The 8221-nt window shown below is 45.0% G+C and overlaps 1 long non-coding RNA gene across 1 annotated transcript; it reads right to left on the bottom strand.

The window, feature by feature from the left end:
- Positions 1–4067: 4067 nt before the first annotated feature.
- On the bottom strand, positions 4068–4665 carry LOC129758440 (uncharacterized). The gene is made up of 3 exons (XR_008739985.1): positions 4373–4665; positions 4193–4311; positions 4068–4130 (listed from the first exon to the last, which is right to left on the bottom strand). It is a non-coding gene; the product is annotated as an uncharacterized LOC129758440 (long non-coding RNA).
- Between the last annotated feature and the right edge of the window lie 3556 nt (positions 4666–8221).

Genomic DNA, 8221 nt, shown 5'->3' with positions numbered 1-8221 from the left:
TGCTCAAGTAACCTTTCAAAATTCACAATCACCAATGGGTTCATGACCTCACACCTGATGAGGAACCGAAGTGATAGTAGATTGAATCGATCTTTAAGAGGAAGTATTCCTGCCAAAACTTCGAGACTCATGTTATGCGTTGAGGGCATACAGCCCAGAGCGATGCGAAGACAGCGGTATTGGATACGCTCGAGTTTGATGAGGTGAGATTTGGCAGCTGACTGGAAGCAGAAGCTACCATATTCCATCACTGAGAGAATGGTTGTTCGATACAATTTTAAAAGATCTTCTGGATGGGCTCCCCACCAGGTGCCAGTGATTGATCGGAGAAAATTGATTCTTTGTTGGCATTTTCCTTTCAGGTACTCAATGTGGGCTCTCCAAGTACACTTGGAATCAAACCAAACCCCAAGATACTTAAAACACCTCGATTGAGTGATCGTCCTGCCTAGGAGTTGAAGCCTAGGTTGAGCAGGTCTACGTTTCTTTGTGAAAACAACCATCTCCGTTTTCTGTGGAGAAAACTCAATCCCAAGTCCCAAAGCCCAGGAAGACAATCTGTCTAAAGTATCTTGTAAAGGTCTGTGCAGATGAGACTCAGTATTACCTGTTACAGATACTACGCCATCATCTGCAAGTTGTCTTAGAGTATCAGCAGCGGTCAGGTGCCAAAGCTATAATAACACTCCATTTTGACACTTCGACGGCGCACCGCAAGGTTTCAAACCAGGTGTTATCTTGCTCCAGGGTGTTAAAAAAGCGAGCCAGGAGTCAAATATGAATACCGACCAGCTCCTGATTTGACAGGTGCTAAAGTGTCTGGGGAAAATTTACAAAAGAAAATAGCAACAAACAACAACAACAGATATCGATGCGTCACCAGTGGCAAAAATGGGAACCAGTTTAGCACTTACCAGTGCGCAAATGAGCTGCCAAAGCTAAAATAAGACCGAAAATGTGTCCCGGGTTAACACCTGAGATAGCACTTACCGGTACTGATGCTCTTAGAGTGCAGCCTTCAGAGAGACAACTGTCGATGTCACTTACATAAAAGTTGTACAAAAGTGGACTCAAACATGAACCCTGTGGGAGGCCCATGTAGGAGGTTCTTCTAATTGCAATATCTCCGTGAGCAAAGTTCAGATGTTTCTCACAAAGCAAGCTGTATAAGATGTTGTTCAACAAAGGAGGCAGACCCCGGGAGTGCAACTTGTCTGACAAAACCTCTATTGAGACTGCATCAAAAGCTCCCTTTATGTCTAGAAACACTGAAGCCATTTGCTCTCGTTTTGCGTACGCCATTTGTATCTCTGAAGACAGCAAAGCAAGACAATCGTTTGTTCCTTTGCCCCTTCGAAACCCAAATTGAGTATCTGAAAGCAGACCATTTGTTTCCATCCATTTATCCAATCGGAACAAAATCATTTTCTCCATCAATTTCCGAATACAAGACAACATCGCTATTGGACGGTACGAGTTGGGGTCAGACGCTGGTTTTCCGGGCTTTTGGATAGCAAGGACTCTCACTTGTCTCCACTCTTGGGGAACAATGTTGTGCTCCAAGAATTGATTAAACAAATTTAACAAGCGAAATTTTGCGGCATCCGGAAGGTTTTTCAACAAGTTAAACTTGATTTTATCAATTCCCGGAGCTGAATTGTGGCAAAAGAGGAGAGCAAGTGAGAATTCAACCATCGAAAAGCTGGAATCCAGATCGCACCTGTCTAGGGACACATTCCGGACAATTTTTGGTTCGGTGTGGAATCGGGACAGACTTTCCGTGCAAAGTTGAATATCCATCTATGTGAATGTTCCTCACTTTCATTTGTTGAAGATCGATTACGCATGTTTCGTGCTACTTTCCACAAGGTATTCAGGGACGTTTCTCGTGATAAACCCTCCACGAATGTACGCCAATGTGCTAGTTTTTTCCCTTTAATCAATTTTTTGAATTGATTTTCAAGGGACAGATATGCTTGAAAAAGATCGAGGGTTCCATGTTTTCTAAAATCTTTGAATGCTTTTGATTTGTCCTTATAAAGCTTGGAACACTGGTTGTCCCACCATGGATTAGGAGGCTTTCGACGTACAGATGAATCTGGGATGGGTATCGTTTGAGCACAAACTGCACTTTCATGAATCAAACAAACGAGAAAGTTATACTCTTCCAAAGGAGGTAGAACATTCATAGAATTGATGGTTGTTGTAATCGTGTCCGCATATTTTTTCCAGTCGATGTGTCTTGTAAGGTCATATGCCATATTTGTTTGATTTGAAGTTCTGGCCCCATTGGTGATTGTAATTTTGATTGGTAAGTGGTCACTACCATTGGGATCAGGGATTACCTTCCACTGGCAATCCAATGATAGTGAATTTGAGCAGAGTGAGAGGTCAATTGCACTTGGTCTTGCAGGAGGTTTAGGTACTCGTGTTTTTTCACCCGTGTTCAAAATTGTTAAATTGAAACTGTCACAAATGTCATGAATAAGACTAGAACGACTATCGTCGATTTGTTCTCCCCAGACAGTTCCATGTGAATTGAAGTCACCCAGGATCAACCTTGGCTCAGGGAGCACTGAGCACAGGTCCTCTAGGTTATTTCGATCCACTGCAACTCTATGAGGCCAGTACAAACTGACAACACATAAGTCCTTACCTCTTATAGTTGTATGACATGCAACAGCTTCAATTCCTCCTGATAAAGGGAGGTGGATTCTATAAAAGGAGTGGCGCTTGTTGATCCCCAAAAGCACCCCTCCATAAGAATCGTTGCGATCCAAACGGATAATATTAAAATCGTGGAATGAGATGTTTGATTGAGAAGCAAGCCATGTTTCAGAAAGGGCAAAAATATCGCAACTAGTTTCATGAAGAAGAAATTTGAACGGATCCAGTTTAGGAATGAGACTACGACAATTCCACTGTAAAACAGTGATATCTTGGACCTCTGGGCGTAAATTAGCCATCGAGAGAGATAAACACTGAAATGAGGGGCCAAGTTTGCATCAATTGCTTTAAAAATGTATAATTGATTTTCTTATTCGATGATAATGTTCGCAAAGAGTGCAAAGAGGTACCGGGCTAGCCTCGCACTAATGATAAAATTGGCCACAACAAAACAAAACTTAAACTTTCATTTTTTGCATGTATTCGAGTAAAGAGATATTGTAAACTCACTTGATCCTAGCTGTCATCAGCTGACACGGGTTCGAAGAGCGCCTGCGCTCGAAATGCTGCCTCGCTGTATGCTGCATGTCAGCACTGGCGGCGCGTTGTATCTCGAACGGATCCTGAAGCTGCCCGACGACCGTAGGAAACGTGTTGGTCATTAGGCATACTTGATGAATGTCGTAGACACCCCGTTCATGCAAATTCCTCAGCTCTCCTTATTGACTCGCGACAACTACGAGTGTCTTGCACTGCTGTCAATCTAGGCAGCACTTCCCTCGACGATGTTCCTCGGATGCGATGTGTGTGTGATTACGACGACTGCAAGTGCACGCCCACGCGTGCCCTGAATCACGACTGCCGACTTCGAATGTGCCACACTGGCAAATCAATAACGCCAGACGAACTCGCCTTAGCGCAGCACGGCAACCCGTAGACTTTTCCGATGAACGCACGCAACGCTGTGATCTTCGGTTAAATGCTCGGGCGACCAGGGGACGACAGGTAGGGTCCGCCTCGCACTGCTTACCAGATGATTATTTGACGGAAAATCCTTCTCCCGCGACGCTTTAAGCTTTGCGTGAGTGTTCGAGCGGCCAGATGACGACAGTACGGCTCTGCCCAAGCACCTCACGCACCTTTCCAATTGCTCGGCTGACACTCCAGGTGCGACCCACAAAGGACCACACAACGGGTTTCACCTGGCACTGTTTACCCGGGTCTTTGAAATTCCGCCTGGTTCGGACGCGGACAAAAATGTGGAAACAGCACGCCGTGGACAGATCAGCACTACCTGCGGAATAAAGCCAAAGGCGTAGCAAAACGAAACCCTTTGGAAAAAGCACATTAATTGCGCATTCTTGAGCGGTTCCTCTTTGAGTTGCCTTACCCGATATCGGGGCTATTGTATGCTCGGTATCCTCGCTTTTCCCAGGTGTTTTTCCGGTGTCCCGTTTTGGAATCTAGATTCGGATACATAACGTGTGTTAGCAAATGTGGTGGTAACATTTTGAGGTTAACTCACCGATTTCCGCTAGTGCTGGCTTCGCTTGACGCGCCAATCTTCCAGGAGCGTATTCTTTCTTGCGTGCGATTTACGGAAGCGGGCCTTTTCAATCCGTGACCGGATTCGGATGGAGCAACCTGGGCAATTTACGGAACACGTTAGTGCACGTTGTAAGTGCGCAACTCAAAGGCAACTTACCAGCAGCTTAGAGGCGATCTGTCCGGCAAAACCGAAGCGGCAAATTGTATGAAACAGCCGCAAAGATGATAGAACAATACTGCGCCCTGAGACACTTCTGTCTGCTGGCTGCCTTCCGGGATTTCCTGCGTCGGAGGCTGCCGCGTTTTTTTCCGGTCGAACCCAAGCTACTCACGTCACTGGTTTTTCCGTTTTTTCTCCACACTGAATCAAATTTTACTCTCATAACTCGTACTTGTTTTTGACGTTTTTGTCAAACGAGGGGCTTCTCGATTCGGATCAAGTATGTCCACACTGAGGGGATTCGTGTGGTGTGTTTTCGTTCTAAACTTATGATCAATGTTTTTATTCTGTTTAATACATGCATAATCGACTAACTGTTACAAATGTCTTCACTATAGGAAGCATTGAGATTACAATGCCTCTTAGTGATTCTGATACGTTGAAAAACGTAAGAACTCCATTCAGAATATCCGACAACTTGAAAAGTCCAGATTGGGAGTTTGATTCTGGGTTGGGGTTGAAGCTACTAGAAGTTCCCGGTACTTCGATTTTATTCTGCGATGTAAAATTCATTTGGAATCCAGGAGGAGATGTTTTTTCTTTCTGTACAGTTGGCGGTTTTTGCCTAACGGCGGCGGCTGCAGGGCTAAATGTTGGAATTTTGTTTGGAATTCTGGTGATCTTAGGTGATGGTTTTGGACTTTTACGCGAGTTAGCTTTGAATATCACTGGTTGTTCTTCGTCAGCTGTGTCCGTGTCTACATTGTCTACTGGCAACGCAGAAAAAATATTACTTGTTTGAGGTTGGATCGGAGGCGCCGCGCTCTTTAATATGGCGGCATAGGACCGTTTTGAGCGTTCCTTTAAAGAGCGCTTTTGATTATCTCAGCGACTCTTAAATGCCTCGCACGAAGAGATTTCATGAGGTGAGCCCCCGCAATAGACACATTTCTGTTCTATTACTGAGCACGCTCCATCCCCATGATTCTCCCCGCATTTGGGGCACCGCCGCTTGTTGCAGCAGTGCGACGCAGTGTGCCCCAACTTAATGCATTTTTTGCAATCCATTGGGCGAGGCACAAAGAATCGCACGGGTAGCCTTAAAACTCCGTCAATCAAAACGTAGTGAGGGAGGGCGGTACCCGCAAAGGTCACACGAAATGATGCCGAAGGGGAGTACTTTTTAACTCCATTAACGACGGTGGCAGTGTGGAGTTGGTTACAATCCAAGATATCGACCGAAGTCGAATCGAGGCCCCTAAACTTACCAACGCCGTTGGATTTAACGTACTCCGCCTCTAGGCTCATCTCAGTGATCACGCCCTCGATCTCTACGTTTCGAGACGGGATGTAGACGTGATACTCTAGGTTTACGAATTTGCTGGCCACAATCTCATTTGCGGCTTTCCAGTTAGCCACAACAACGCGCAGCTTGTTCGGACGCAATTTCGTAACACTGGTTACAGAGGGCCACCTCGCCAGATCTTTGGTGATCTGAACCACATTTAGCTGTTTATCATTCGCTTTGGGCCGGATGAAAACCACCCATGGCCCAGAGGAAGATGAACCCTCTGTATATTGTCGGAGCCGGTTGACTCTCCTCTCAACTGGGGATGATGCAACATTGTCATCCATCCGAGAACGATTTGCATCTGAAGGACCGGCATCAACCGAATCCTCCAGATGCTCCTCATCTTCATAGGAGACATTTGCATCATCCCCAGTTGGAAGGTATAGCCCCCCGCCTTCGCTCATATTTCTCAACGGGAAAACGAATGTTCTCCGTGTTGAAAATATGAGCGAAGCTCAAAATGATCGAAATATATATATTTAAAGGGAAATAAGATAGAGGAAGTAAAAGTGAAAAAAGAATTAAAAAAAGAACTCACTTTTTTTTGCACTTCTTAAATGGTTTTTTTTTCGAGTGTCTGTATATGGATTGCTCCAACCACGTGGTCCTCCGTCGATCCTCCAAGATGGCGACGTCAACCGGAGAGCCCAACGAAACTAATGCTTGGCCGCTTGAACTCACTCGGCTACGGCGAAAAACAAGCAACTTACCGCCCTGACGGTGTGGTAAATCCGGATATGTAGGGCGAACTGGAACGCACTTGCTAACGATTATGGCCAGGATGGTGATGGTGACAAAAATGCTGCTCTCAACTTTTCGATTGAACTTTTGCCAATTGTCCTTGTGTCCGGCAATTGACGACCGAACCAAAAACGATAAATCACTCCGTGTGAAAAAAACTCACTTAACTTGGCGAGATAAAAAAAAAACACACCCCGGCACTGCAGTAAACGAGAACACGTCCGCACTGTGCGAGCTACTAGGATGGAATGCGTGTGCATCTTTGTGGAGTGTGAAGTGTACCCACCGTTAGGGACACTTCGGATAATTTTGAGTTTTTTTTCTGTCGTCGGTTACGATCGTTCGACCGCACACGCCCGGCCTAGGTGGCCCCAGGGATTCACCTACGTCTAACCGTAAAAGACCAGCGTTTTGTCCTCTGGGGTGCGCCCCATAACTATCAAGGAGGACGTCTCGGGTCATAGATTGACTCTAAATATAAAGGAGACCTTACCCTTCTCGGGCTGGCAACTACCGGTACCGTCCGGAGCTAACCGATTTCGCCAACGAAGGAAGTGCCTGTAATCTACACTCCACGCAGCTCGGAATCGCCCTTTTCCGAGCTGTTAAGCCAACAAACCCAGGACTTACCCCGCCATTTTGTGCTGCTGCGTCCAGCCGAGGTCCGCTCACCAGACGAGCTCTGCCTTCACCTGGGCCAATCCTGGTGGCCTGGTGAAGGTCGTCATCACCGGAAACCACGAAAAACGAGAGAACCATCGATGGTACGTACCCAGAATAGCCCAAATAAATCTTACACACTACACACCCACACCCAATCAATTGTAACAATAAAAACCCCTTGAGAACAAATCAAGTTTTTTACTAAACAGATAAGAAGTGCCTTGGTAAAGTGAAAGGTTGGTCCGCCCTTTTCCCGCGTAGCCCCTCCAGTTTGCCCAGTAGCGCGCCGACTCTGAGACCCAGGTCAAAGAGTCTCGTGTTACTGAGTTTTGTCGGGTAAACTCCTCAGTTTCATGATGCAATAAAAAAAGATAATAATATTTCTGTAGGTAGAATAAAAGTATCAATTACCGATCCCGGAATGGTGCACAAATATAATTTATTTTTCGTTCGAAAGAAGTTGTTTATCTAATGACGAAATAAGCCAGTTCACAGTTAGCTTCTTTCAGCATATTTTAAATTAGTTTCGTCTACTCACTATCTGATATTGTTTTTTCTTGTCGGGGGAGCAAGTAATACTATAGGCGTGTGATTTAAGTCTTCGTCGAAGCAAGTCGTTGTAAGCAGTAGCTCAACTTGAAATTAGGAATCCAGTGATACCTAACGATTCAGATCAATAACAATGCACGTTAATAAAAAAAAGGAATCTTAAACACAAAATATGACAAAGTTAGAATTGGCAAGAACACTACAACCAAACATAATTCGGACGAGACCAAATGTTCCGATAAAAAGTCCGTTTTCCACTCGTGACGAGCGATCCGGCTGAAGTTGATTGCGACGGGAGTTTTAATCAAAGGCCGTGGGTAGTGGTAGTGGTATTTGGCGATCATCATAATCCACATTTGAAAAAAAAACTTAAGTAACCAATATTTACAATTTGAAAATTTAGTTTAAAAACGAATTTCTATTGAAAACATTGCCTAGGCAAATGACGAAATAAATAAATACATTCCTTAGTAGCAACAGGAAAGGTGAGACGGAAGGTCTACATCTGAACAATCGTTGGAACGGGAGGTCCAACGGGATAA

Source organism: Uranotaenia lowii, chromosome 3, assembly GCF_029784155.1.
Source record: "Uranotaenia lowii strain MFRU-FL chromosome 3, ASM2978415v1, whole genome shotgun sequence".
Lineage (NCBI taxonomy): Eukaryota > Metazoa > Arthropoda > Insecta > Diptera > Culicidae > Uranotaenia > Uranotaenia lowii.
Note: the sequence above shows the minus strand (reverse complement) of the source record. Positions and strands in the feature narration are given on the sequence as shown.